The sequence below is a fragment of the Pelodiscus sinensis genome, chromosome 21 (genome assembly GCF_049634645.1).
Source record: "Pelodiscus sinensis isolate JC-2024 chromosome 21, ASM4963464v1, whole genome shotgun sequence".
NCBI lineage: Eukaryota > Metazoa > Chordata > Testudines > Trionychidae > Pelodiscus > Pelodiscus sinensis.
This window is the reverse complement of record NC_134731.1, coordinates 5,439,384-5,452,692: the sequence shown is the minus strand read 5'-3', so window position 1 is coordinate 5,452,692 and position 13,309 is coordinate 5,439,384. Positions and strand designations below refer to the sequence as shown.

Below are 13,309 nucleotides of genomic sequence, written 5' to 3'. Positions count from 1 at the left end.
CTAACTAATAAGTGATCTGCCTCCAAAATTGGCATGTCAGGACAAACTAGTCAATCTTACATTTAGTAAAAACTAACTGAACTGATCTCATACCTGTTGATGTATTTGCAAGTTGCACCTTTAATAAGATAAAATATTTGCCCAATATCATACTCAGGTGAGTTCTGAGAGAAAAAAGATTTCATTAAGTCAAAGGGAGTGTTCATATTAAGGAACTATTTGGGTACCAACACAATAATCCCATAGCACATATACTTTGCTCCATATAAATCCTTCAACTGAAGGGCATTAATAGAGTAAGTCTCAAACACTCATCTGATGTAAGTAAGAATTATTATTCCCACTCTATACAGCTGGTAAAAACTCTGAAGGGCAAAAGCAGACATCCTTGGCGTCTGTATTTTCAATAACCAGTGTTTGGTTTGACAGGAATAGCTGGACCAATAGAAATTATTATTAATTTTGCATCCCAAGAGAATTGAAAAACTGCATGTATTTTTGGGAAGTTTTGCTGACCTACCCCTCCCTCTCGCTAAGGGCTATCATAAAAAAGGACCTTTTTTATAAAAAAGACTGGACTAGACGCTATACCAGTGCCGGTTACAAAAGGAGTTTGGGAAGCCAGAACTTCTAGCTTTCATACCCATATATGCCAGTGACTTGTGCTACATAAGATTCAGACAAATCACTGCTGTGTACTCTAGTTTATTCATAAGTGAATAGGAATAATATTTACCTAACACCACAGTAGTGCAAAAATATATCACTGTTTGTGAAGTGCCTCAGGATTGTTGTGTGGAAGATGTGGGCGGACTAAGTATTATTAATTTTGGTATTTCCTGTAGCAGCAGAGTGGCACAGCCAGTCTGGTGACACTTGAACTTCCTGAAGTGAAGTCACCCCTAGTTTCAGGAACATAGCTATATATAGTTGTCAACAAGTGAAAAAAAAAGCTCTCAAACGAGACTGACTGATGTGGACAGTCTCAAAGCAAAAGCCTTGGACTGGGCAGACAGATACTTTGCGAGGTAAAATTTTGAGCTATAAGCCAGTAGTTCCCAACCTTTTTATACCGCAGACCAGCAAAACCATTCACAAACTTTTGGAAGACTGGTACCATTTTATCTGCATATTCATTATGGTAATTAATTTTAAGAGATCACGTCTTTTTACATCACATCTTTATGCACACAACATATGTCTGTATAATGGATCAGAGTTGGCAGATATCTACAACACTAAAAAAATTCTGTTAAAAGAATCCTTTCCTCTCTTATCTTAAGCCATTAACACCTATGTAAACTTTGTCTGAAATGTAATCATGCAAATATTATGAGCTAGGCCTTTTGTTCCAATATTCAAAAGCAGCCTAAAAGCTTTTAACCCACCTGAAATTTTGGCACCACCCCACACAGCCTGCCCCAGCCCAAGAGGGAGTCCTATGTCTGCAGTCCAGCTAAGGCTGCTGTGCTGAGACAGACAGGGTTTGACTCTTACTGCCTGCAGCCCAGAGGAAAACAAGCTAAGATACCCCAAACTCCTGTCCCCACCTCAGTGCACAGATGCCAGTATCACCCCCCATTTTCTCTACATACCCCATGCAGTCTGCTGCCTCTCCCCCAGACTAGGAAGCTGTGGTGATCAGATTGCTGTAATCAAACGTCTCCCATCCCATACTTACTGCGCCACTCCAAACTCCCCCTCCCCTCTGGCCCTCTCCTGTCCCAGCCACATACCTACTCCCCCCTCCCTCCTTATGTCCCCTTCCCTACCAGCATCTCACTGTCTGGAGCAGGGAGCTTCTGCTGCTGAGGGAGTGCCCCTCCCCAGGCAGGAAGCTCTCTGTGTGGCAGCCCTAAACCTCTGGGCAGGACTCAGTTAGCAGTTGGGCAGCCACTGCTGCACAGTTTACAGGAAACTTAGATTCACACCGAGTCAATATTGAGGCATGGGCGTGGCCTGGCAGATTGCTGCGGCCCGGCAGCCAGTGGTTTGTAGCCCAGAACTGGTCGGTGGATGGGCGATTGGGAACCACTGCTGTAAGCCATGCTCCAGCAAGTGTTGAACACAAAAGCAAGCAAGACACTGCAGAGAAAGGGCAAATTTGAGAGAGACACTCATCCCATGATGAAAAAGGGCTGGGGTTGAGAGATGAAATTGTAAGCGTGACCTGATGTGATATCTAGTAGTTCATCAGGGAAATCTCTAATCTCTAGGTCTCCTCCTCACCCAACCACCAAGAGAGCAGACTGCAGTTTTAATTCCTCTAGTGAGACAGAGAGGGCACCAGAACCTCAACTGGTGTAAAAGTCATTGTAGCTCCACTGAAGTCAATGTAGACGTGCTGATTTACACCAGCTGAGGATCTGGCCCAAAAAGGTACAAGGCCTTATGAATACTTGTAACTTCCATCAGCCTATATAAAGTCCACAGAGCCTCACTGGTGACTCCTAACCGAGATGTGACAAGCTCAAGTAATCAAGGTCTGGTATTCTGGTAACTGATGTCTAATGCAGCTGTACCTTTATTGTAGATGGATTTTCTACCTCTTCCTTTGTAACTAGAGAAGGATCCAGGAGTTCGATGGAAGGCAGTGCACAGGGCAATAGCAATGGAGGAATGGCTTTTTCCTCTCCCAAAACTCTTGTTAAGAGCTTGACCAGGACTATGGAATAGTCCCCACCTTCCAAAATGCTTGTCAGGTTCTTCATTCATCACATGGATAAACTGAAATGCTTTTATTAAAACGTATTCAGTTAGAGAATATTTTTGAGAGACTGTAGGTTTACAGATAGTGATGCTACCTTTGTCAATAAAAACTCACCATCTCAGTTCCCTGTCCTTCTCTTATTCCCATCTTCCTCTCTCTCACACACACACACACACACACACACACACACACACACACACACACACACACACACACACACACCTACCTCAGTAACACAAAACTACAGAATCAAAGCATCCAAGAGGCAATGTAACTACACATCTAGTTCTGCCTCTGATGAAGTGGGTTCCAGCCCACAAAAGCTTATGCCCAAATAAGTGTCAGTCTTTAAGGTACCACAGGACTCATCAGTTCTGCTGCTGTTGTTCAGATTTTGAGACCCAATAGGTGAAGTCTGGCTCCTGGAAAAGAGGCCTAACAGGCAAACCAAAAATAGTACGGAATCACACACTACTGTCCATGCCATCTTCACGAGGGAGAGAAGTGAAACTCTCCCACCTTTATTGCTTGCCTGGTCTCCTGAGAGCTTAGCTTTGTCTTCCCAAATCTCTGCTTTATTGGTCTGTCTGTTAAGACAGAGATGCTTTTGCTCATCCAATGGGAATGGAAAAGAAGTCTCCACTCTTCTCTGTGCTCACCTCCAAATATCTTGATTGCTAGGCTCTTTCTATTAAGGAACTCAAAGATCTTGGCGCTGCTAATCTCAGTAAAACCCTAGCTGAGCAAACAGGTGTCTTCTGCTATGGAGGGGAAATTAAAACGCCCCTTCCAAGTGGAAGCCTCTTTCAGACCATTAGTTCTTTGGTATCTACTGTTTGCAGATTTTCTAGCACTGTGAGGCTACAACCTGTCTGAGCCTTCTAGGCATTACTGCAAAATAAATGTTAAATACAATAATCATGAAAATGAACTAGCAGAAAGTTTCTATTTGGAGAAACTGCCAGATGACTGAAGAGTGCAATAGCAGGAGACTAGTGATATTACCCCAACTCCTCCCCACTTAACATACTCTACACCAGATGGGAACACTAAATGTTTTCTGTATTGAGACTAAAGGGCAAAACAAGTGCGAGATTTTTTGTTTTAGCTCCAATCTGCTTTACTTATCTCTGTCCTTCAACGCCATCATTTAAACCAGAACACTTGAACTCCTTTGTGGCTCCAAACAGACAGAAACAACTGTGTGGACCCTCAGTGTGGTCTTCAGTCCCTTCTATCATCTCAAACCCTTTGTCTAGTTGGATCAAAACCTGAAGCTTGGTCCAGAGCGGAGCGCCATAGGGTGTGGGAGCCCTGACTCTGATGCATCATGCTCCTGGGCCCAATGCCGACACGAACACGGGGAGCAGTTTCCCTCCTTCCCCAATGGGGTGACATCTGTGGCAAGGACTGTGCACTTGATCCCCATTCCCTGAGGGGGGTTGGTATGAAGAGCTGCTGGGCTGCAAGCCATTGGAAACTACCTACTCTGTGCACAAAAGGGCATGTGGGGAGAGGGCAGTCCCTTCTCCCCATCCCGTTCCTCCGGCCTTGAAATTTTTTTTTTCTTTGCACCACCAGGCAATGATTTCATTTCCTCCCGAGCAGGCAGAGCAGCAGCCTCCAGCCTGAGCTGGGAAAGGCCCAATCTCCAGGGCTCACTGGCAGTGTTAGTAAATAGATCCAGTCACATGGCATGTAGATCTGGTCAGCAGCTCACTCTAGGCTAGCCTGGCAGCCAGACGGAGGGAATGGCCCTAGCACCCTCCCCAGGAGTGTCTGCCCTTGGTAGTGTGCCCCCTTCCTCACCAGTCCTCACCCCAAAATCATTTCTCCAATTCAGGCTCCCCAGCTTTCAACGGCTACAGCCATTGGCTTAATTCAGAACTACGTCTCCCCGACTTACATCAACCTCCCCACATTCCCAATAGCAACACCAGTAACTGAACCAGATTCATACAAGAGGATTTTCCCAAAATTCAATCATTGGGGGGAGGGGAGGGAGGGAGAAGAAACCCCCCCCCCCACCTTAACTGTATTTTAACCAAGCAAACTAACTGGTGCACTGTTTGCCCCTTTCACGCTCTCAGACCTGTTGTCTTCACCTCCCCAATCCTCCTCCCCCCAGTGGGAACAGTGCCTGCTTTGCAGAGCCTGGATTGCCCAACATCAACCCCCCCAGTGAAATGCAGCAGAGGAGGTTTGATGGGAGCACCTGTGGGGGGAGGAGGTCGGAATGGAGGAGATGCAGGTTCCAAATCTGGGATCCCCTGGGAAAGAAGGGCGTAGAGCCACCTCCCCCCCCATTACAAATAGAGGGGGGAAGTGAATTCTGAACGGATGCGAACTGTCTTCTTCCACCACCATTCTCTACACCCCCCGTCAGTGCAATCGGCTCCTACGGCCAAGCACTACTGAATTCCGGGGGACAAAGAGCATGTGCTGAAAGTGGAGGGAAAGAACCAAACGCGTCTCCTCCCCCCCTCCAAGCTCCAGTCGCAACAGCTGGCTTGTCATGACACCCCTCCTCCCCCCCAAAAAAACCCACCCAGGCTGCCTCGGCCTCCTGGCCCGGACCCAGCCCTGGCCCGAGACACCCCTGGCCCGAGACGAGCGCACAGCGCTGGGAAGCCGATCTTTTTGTTGCGCAGGTTCCGGAGGTTGGGGGCAGATTCTCAGAGCGTCCCCAGCAGCCCCCTGCTCCCGTTTTCCCTCCCCCCTTTCTCCGACGCAGAGCCCTTCTGCTTTCCCCCAGACGCTTACCAGCCCCAGCGCAGCAGCCCTCGGAGCGTCCCCCGTACAGACGGAGCTGGTCGGCTGGAACAAGCCAGGATACTCCTCTCCAGGCAGCTCTGCAGCTCCCTCCCCCTTCCCGCAGGCTCCCTCCCCCTTATAGCTGCTCAGTCGAGCATGCTAGCCCTGACTGCCAGCGGGCTGCGCCTATACTTACCAGCTGGCACATAGCAACATCCAGACGGTTGGCTGGGGCGAAGTCCAACCCTTTTTGGGGGGACCAATCAAGCTGCCAGGCCACGTCCTGTTCCCCACCCTCCTGGGGAGTAGGTTGCAGGGAGCAGACAACAGCTGGGGAGCAGACAGCCAATGGGAAAGACTCTGGCCCTGCCAGCATGGGAGCTAGGAGGAAGGATAACAAACAGCTGAGTTTTCTCTTAAAGCTACAGTGCTGCAGGAGCAGCTGCTTGCGGGGGGTGCGCGGGGAGTAGGGGGGAGGCATTAGAGGACCCTAAAGGCAGCAGAGGGCACCACCTTTGGGACACGGAAATAATGCACAGTGCCATTCTTTCTTCCAACATAAGCTATAGGGCTAGAGCCCAGAAAGGATCTGCCAGCAGCTTTAGTAGAACAGCCCCGTTCAGCACCAGGGTTTCTTGGGGACATTTGGGTTAGGCCACCCTGCAAACTGGAAGGTTCAGTTCACCACCATCAGGCAGCTCTCTAAAGTATATGCAACAGACTGGTATTCAGACTAGGTTTAATAACCATATTTTGCATTGATATGGCACCTTCCATCAGAGAGGCTCAAAAGAGCCTGAGTAAAACTACAACAATTAGCATTTATAAAGATAGCATTTTCCATCCACCAATTGCAAAGCATTTTCCAAAGATGGATATACATAACCATCCCCATTACATAGATGGAGAAATTGAAGCTCCAAGAATGCAAATGGGGCAGAATCAGGAATCAAGGTTCCCACAATAAATTTTAGCCATCAAATCATACTCTCTTAACCCAAATGATAAGGGTTAATAATCTCCTGGGACAAACTATCCCATCAACTAATCTCCCTTATGGTTAGAAAGTCTCCTCCTGCTCTTCAACCAAAATAGAAAAAGCATGATAGTCCGTGAATTTTTAAATGTATGATAGTTGTAATTTATATTTAAAAATCCACATGCCTCAATTTATATTAAAATATCTGCTGACATTCAATGTGAAGCTTGCTTGTGTTTTGGGAACATCTTTAGTGCTTCTCTTTTCAACCTGGAGAAGCAGCCAGTGGTGTTGCGAGAGAGGGCGGGGGGGCAGTTGCCCCTGGGCACCACGCTAGAGGGGCACCAACTTAGCTGACAAAAGTAGTAGTGGTTAATCATAAAAAAGCTATTTCCTATTTTGTATATATTCCAACAGTCGACTGTGAAAAGGTTTCAGCGAAACCTTCAAAAAGTAAATAGGACGATAGTTATGTTATCGTATGAAAGCATTGAGATTATTCCGCATGGCTACGTCTAGACTGGCATGATTTTCCGCAAATGCTTTTAACGGAAAAGTTTTTCCGTTAAAAGCATTTGTGGAAAAGAGCATCTTGATTGGCACGGACGCTTTTGCGCAAAAGTGTCTGTGCCAATCTAGACGCGGTTTTGCGCAAGAAAGCCCCGATCGCCATTGGGGCTTTTTTGCGTAAAACGGTTCTCAACTGTCTACACTGGCCCTCTTGCTCAAAAGCATTTGCGCAAAAGGGGTTTTTCCCAAACGGGAGAGTCATTGTATTTGCGGAAGAACACTGACAATCTTACATTAGATCGTCAGCGTTCTTGCGCAAATTCAAAGCGTCCAGTGTAGACAGCTGGCAAGTTTTTCCGCAAAAGCAAGTGCTTTTGCGGAAAAACTTGCCAGTCTAGACCATGTGTTTTAGTGCGAATGGTGGCAGGAATGCACTCTACCCAATCACCTCAGTTCGCACGCATTAGGAAATAATCGTAAAAAAGTTACCACCACCACAACTTTTGGCAGCTAAATTGGCACACGGACCCCAGCATGGTGTTCAAGGGCAAACTGCACCCCCTCTATCCTCATCACTACATCACTGGAAGCAGCAAATTCCCTGTCCTTAAAGGTGTCTCAATTTGGATCACCCAAAATTACTAATGACTTGGCTAGTAATCAAACCCTGAAGAATTACAAGTAATGGATGGTTACAATAGTCACTTTCTAATATACAAGATTGTGTTTTTAAATACTAAAGCAAATAGCCAACATTAGAAATAATGATCTTACATTCATAGATTTATTTTACAACAAGGTCATTTTAACCTTCATCTCTGAAGTTAAAGAGAGCAGCTGCCTAAATAGCCACAAAGCAACACTACAACATATATAAGGCAGGAAGTCAAAAGGATGATTTTTAAAATCAGAGGGAGTTCTGGTAGACAAAATGTATTTATCCAAGGTGAAGTTTAGTAAGGACTCCAGTTAATTCAACTTCTATGAAAAGTGACACTATTAGGCTGTCAAACTGAAAGACACACTGTTAGGTAGATCAAAACCAAAATTCTGGTTTTCTTTAAAGTAGATTACCATCTACAGTAAAGATATGCGGCTTGCATTTCATATGAAAGAGTCTCCGGTAGCCCATTGCTCCTACTTAGCACCAATCTCATTTTCTGAAGGTATTCCTTGGCAGTCTTGCTCCCAAGTACTGACCAGGCTCAAAGTGGCTTTGCTTGAGATCTTGCAAAGTCACAGGATGGCTTGTTGGGAGTGGGGGGAATGGAAAGGGAAGAGAGAGGGAGAGGAGGTTTGTTTGTTTTTTATAGAAGTTCACAAGTGTTTAAACCAGAAAAAATGCCAGGGTAAAAATAAAAAGAATCCACCCAAATAACTGATGAGTTAGGTAGAATCTTGCTCATAATTTAAAAATAAGTTGTTTCATCAGAATAATGCTTCCTGTGCCACATATGTTTCATGCAACTCCAATTAAAGAAAGTTTTATGGATAGAACACTTTTGAAATCCTGATAGAAGATGAAACAATTGATACAGCACTGACTCACAATGTAGCATGAGCCCTTTTCTTGTACAGCTAATGGATTTAATACACAGCAGAAGTATTAAATTAGAATGTATTTCTCTGGTAGGTCTTATTGAATTTAGTGTTCATCACTTTACAATGATATTCTCTGCTATTCTCTTAGTTCATAAAAATATTTCAGGTTATTCCATGGCTTGGTCTCCCACTGGCAATGAAACAACCATCTGATATTATCCATGAAATCATATATATATATATATATATAGTAGCCCAGTGTCTGAGAGTCTAACGCTGAAATTCTGGCTGTTCCCTCTGGGCGGTGCTGTTGCCTGAAATGCTGGCTGTTCCCTCTGGGCGGTGCTGTTGCCTGAAATGCTGGCTGTTCCCTCTGGGCGGTGCTGTTGCCTGAAATGCTGGCTGTTCCCTCTGGGCGGCCCGTGCTGCATGGGGAGCATGGGGCCCAAATGACTGCTTGCGCCGCTTGCTCCCCCACAGTGGCCCGGCTGAGCGGCACAGAAGTCAGCCGAGTGCCATGGCGGAAGGGGAAAGGGCGCGGGGCGGTGACATACATGTCCAGGGGGTGGGACCTGGCCACGTACGTCACTGCCTCGCCCCCCTTCGCCTCCTGCCGTGGCGCACGGCTGACTTCTGCGCCACTCAGCCGGGCCGCCCCAGGGGAGCAAGTGGCGCAAGCAGCCGTTTGGGCTCTGCGCTCCCCATGCAGTATAGGGAGTCCGGAGCCCAAACGGCCATTTGGGCTCCGCAGTTCCCGTTTCCTCTGGGCGGCGCTGTTGCCTGAGTCATGTTCTTCGCCTCCCACCTTGGCGCTCGACTGACTTCTGCGCCGCCCAGCTGGGCCACTGCGGGGGAGCCGAAACGGACGTTTACTCTGCTTGCTCCCCTGTAAAAGCCTGGCTGAGCGGCACAGAAGTCAGCCGAGCGCCACGGTGGGAGGTGAAGGGGGATGGGGCGGTGACGTACACAGCCAGGGGGGCAGGGCCTGGACAAGCGTGCATCCCTGACAGACAAAGGAGAGTGGAGAGAGAGTGAGAGGCAGGAGGGGGAGAAGAGAAAGAGAGAGACGGAGATATAAGCAGAAGGCAGAGGAGAGCTGAGAGAGAGAGAGGGGGAGGCAGTAGGAGGAGGAGAGAAAGAGAAAGACACTCGGGAGAAAAGACCGACATGGAGGAGAGACCTGAAGATCCCGTCTTATGATGGGATAATTTCTAGTATATTATATTTTATTCCCTACATTAGCTACGCAGAGGATAATATAGGTTAAATAATAGAAACTATAAAGGAAATAACTAAGCTAGTTTGCATACCGTACTCCTATTGCTTAGAATTATGAAAGTTACCTTTGGTTGCTCTCAGTCTCATTTCAGAACAGGGAAATATAACACCTCCCCTCCTCCCCCGATAACACCACTGTGAAAGAAGATTATTGTGCAAGATAGCATAGTGATTCTGTAACAAGTCTCTCAGGAAGACATTTCTCTAGGCTGTGGCTACAGCTACAAAGTATGATTTAAATATTCTGTTTGTTAAACAAAATTAATAAATCATGCAAATCTTAGACTAGTTTGCAGTGACTTACCCTGACACACTTGTGACAAAACCATATATTGCAAAATAAAAGGGACATTGTCATGTTAGGTCCTAAGGCAGGCCTGTAGCTGATCTGCCATGAGTGTGACTCTTTTTGGGGAAAAGCGGACTTAAAAATAATTTGACATCTTGAAACTCAGCAGCAAAATATTAAAAAACCAAAGATCTTTTAGTGCAATTTACTGTAAAAAGATTAGTGTTAAGTGCACTACAAGTGACAGCAGAGCTAGCCAGTGTTAACATGCAGGAAGTGGTAAGAGCGTTTGTCTGAATTTTAAATCACCAGCATCTCCTAAATGAGTAACTATAAAACATCCAGAGTTAAAATTGCCAAAGAGAATTTAAATAGACACGTTATCAAGAAAAGCTGATGTGTAACTGAAGACCTTAGGTTAGATTTTTTTTTAACCAGTCAGCAAGTTGCACCTCAGAATTTATGAAAATTCATAAAAGAATAAGGAAGGTGCATCTTGAGAAAAATCACTGTTGTAACAAAGTTGGGGCTGGACAATGGTTAATATGAATTAAATTGGTGAGTCCCGAATAATGCCATTAAAATCAATGGGTTTAATGCACAGGGGTTAAAGTTGAGGAAGAGGTGGATCCTATATATTCAAAACACAAAATTGCTTCTCTGGGTGACCTGCCACCAACTGTGATTATTAAAAATGAAAATTTGTAAAATGCCATTTAATACTTTATCATTCATACTGATTTACTTTTGACATTTCACCCATCTTGGACAACGAAAATTGACAAGTCAGGTTCATTTGGTTTTAGTCACTTTCAGAATTTAGGTCTGTGCTACAAAGTCTGGGTTTGCAAACATGGAAAATAATATTTTTACTAATTATTTTTAAATGTCATGAATATATTTCTACTGATATTAAGTTGTGGGAATTTTTTTTTTTTAAGTAAACCAGAATTTTGGTTCTGACCTATCCATAAGTGTGTCTTTCAGTTTAAGATGGCTTAACAATACTTTGTTTACATCCCATTTTTTTAAATACTCTGTTAGGAGACTAAAAATATGGCAAACACCAGTTTTCCTTTCCTCTCTGTTCTAATTGGATCTGAAATTGATGTAGCCAGTGTCTAATGTCAATTTCAACGTAGACTAAAAAGCTTTCATTGTTGACAAAGCATCACTTACTGACGTCAGCAAAAAAAAAAAATCTCAGAGGAGTAGCTGGGTTAGTTTGTAACTATAAAAACAAGAGGCCCTGTGGCACCTTAGAGAGTAACCACAATATATAGAATCATGAGCTTAAGAGCGATCTTGGGATAATCTCTCCTTGCTGAAGAGACAGAAGGGAAAAGGAAACTATTGCAGGCGATCTTATTGTTTCTGAATTTCTTAATGATACATTGGAAAGAAAAGCAGATTTAAATTCTGGAAGACTGCCTAGAGAACTGCTTAACATCCCAGTTTCTCAGAATTCCTGGATTGTATTTGTAATGTGACCATAGAGGCAAGCCATTTAACCAGTCTCTGCCACAGTTTCCTCATAAAAGTGTGTCTAAAACCATCTCTCTCAGAGGCAGTGTCAAGCACAACCCTTTTAAAACCGTTTTCATATGATCAAGTGAAAGGTGCTTTATAAGTCAGAAAGGATGATTGCAAGTCTCCCCCCCCCCATTTTTAGTTCTACCACATAATTTCACAATCTTCTAAAAGTTTTAAATTATCTGATTTTGATATTAAGAAGCTCAATTGTTTTCCCTTTGGTATCTTGCGTCTTATTTTGTGTGCAGCATTCTGCCTCTTACTAATAGGAACTACAACTGCAGTCAATCACATTAAAACCATCGTCCTGCTTAAGTGGCCCCAGAACTTTGGCAAAGCATAGCGCTCGGGATCTGAAACCTGGAGGAACATCTATCCCTGCATTGCAGTTTCTGCATCGCCTCACCACAATCAGCTCATATGCTCTGGAAGCCTGGAGCTATACTTAAAAGATGCATGAAAAATGAGAGGACTCTGGTGACCTCTTGTGGTAAGCTGGCCAAACACAAGTAGATACAAACTCAAGCTCCACTTAGGAGCATAAAATGCATTTCTGGTACAGGTTGAACCCCTCTACTCTGGAATCTTTGGGACCTGACCAGTCCCAAACTAAAGAATTTTCCAAACCACAGGAGGTCAAGATGGTCTAACAACATTACCAGCACTTCCATTGCTCATTGGGCCCTTAGAAGACATTCAGGGATAAATTAAAGCTAAATAGCAGCACAGAACATTGTAAACAAACTTTATGGCATCGTGGAAATCTTGGCCACGCCCATGAGAAGTGGACATCCGGTTAACTAAACTCATGTTGGACCACAGTGTTGCCAGACCAGAGAGTGCCCGACTAGAGAGGTTCAACTTGTATAATGCAGTAACTACCAAAGCTTGTTATTGAGCTATAATCTTATCAAAATGCCTTTCATATATTCCTTCATGGAACATGTTGTAGTCTAAAGATCATCCATTCCTTCAATGGATCTCAAGCTTTTTCATCCTAATAAGACGAGCATAAAGCCTGGGAGGTCTGCAGCTGTTTTGGTAGTACGTTTTTCCTCTTACTACTAGATAGTACAGGGTGGCAACTCCTAGTTAGTTCAGGATTACAAATGGATAGCCCATATACAGAAAAAATGGTTACTTACCTTCGTAACTGTTGTTTGTCGAGATATGCCCTCATGTCCATTCCATGTAGGTGTGCCCGTGCTACGTGCACTTGTCGCCAGAAGTTTTTGCTTTAGCAGTACAAGTTGGGCCAACAGGGGAGCCCCCTGGAGTGGCGCCAGTATATCGGCTAATATATCTCCCAGCTGGCCCCTCAGTTCCTTCTTACCAAATTACTCTGAAAACGAGGAGGCAGGCAGGATTTGTAGTGGACATGAGCAACACATTTCGAACAAGTTACCGAGGTAAGTAATCATTTTTTCTTCTTCTTCTTCAAGTGATTGCTCATATCCATTCCACGTAGGTGACTTCAAAGCAGAAACCCTAGGAGGTGGGGTCAGAGTTCTAACCTTTAACTGAGCAGAAGACAGCCCTACCCAGGGCTGCATCCTCCCGAGCTTGATGGCCTAGTACATAATGATTGGCAAAAGTGTGGACCAAAGACTATGGCAGCCCTGCAGATGTCCAAAGTAGGGACTTGGGCCAGGAATGCCATAAAGGAGGCCTGGGCCCTAATGCAGTGGGCCATGAGGGAAGGGCACCTTGGCCA

At 45.0% G+C, this 13,309-nt stretch overlaps 1 protein-coding gene across 4 annotated transcripts in view; it reads right to left on the bottom strand.

Annotated features, from left to right (window-relative positions):
- The window catches only part of YPEL2 (yippee like 2), a 61,643-nt gene extending 56,037 nt beyond the window's left edge, over positions 1–5,606 (bottom strand). Inside the window, exon 1 of one of the 4 annotated variants that reach the window (XM_006138657.4) lies at positions 5,474–5,606. The gene's annotated coding sequence lies outside the window, so the exon portion shown is untranslated. The remainder of the gene's footprint in view (positions 1–5,473) is intronic. The other 3 variants (XM_025179220.2, XM_006138658.3, XM_075904694.1) reach the window with 3 other exon arrangements.
- Between the last annotated feature and the right edge of the window lie 7,703 nt (positions 5,607–13,309).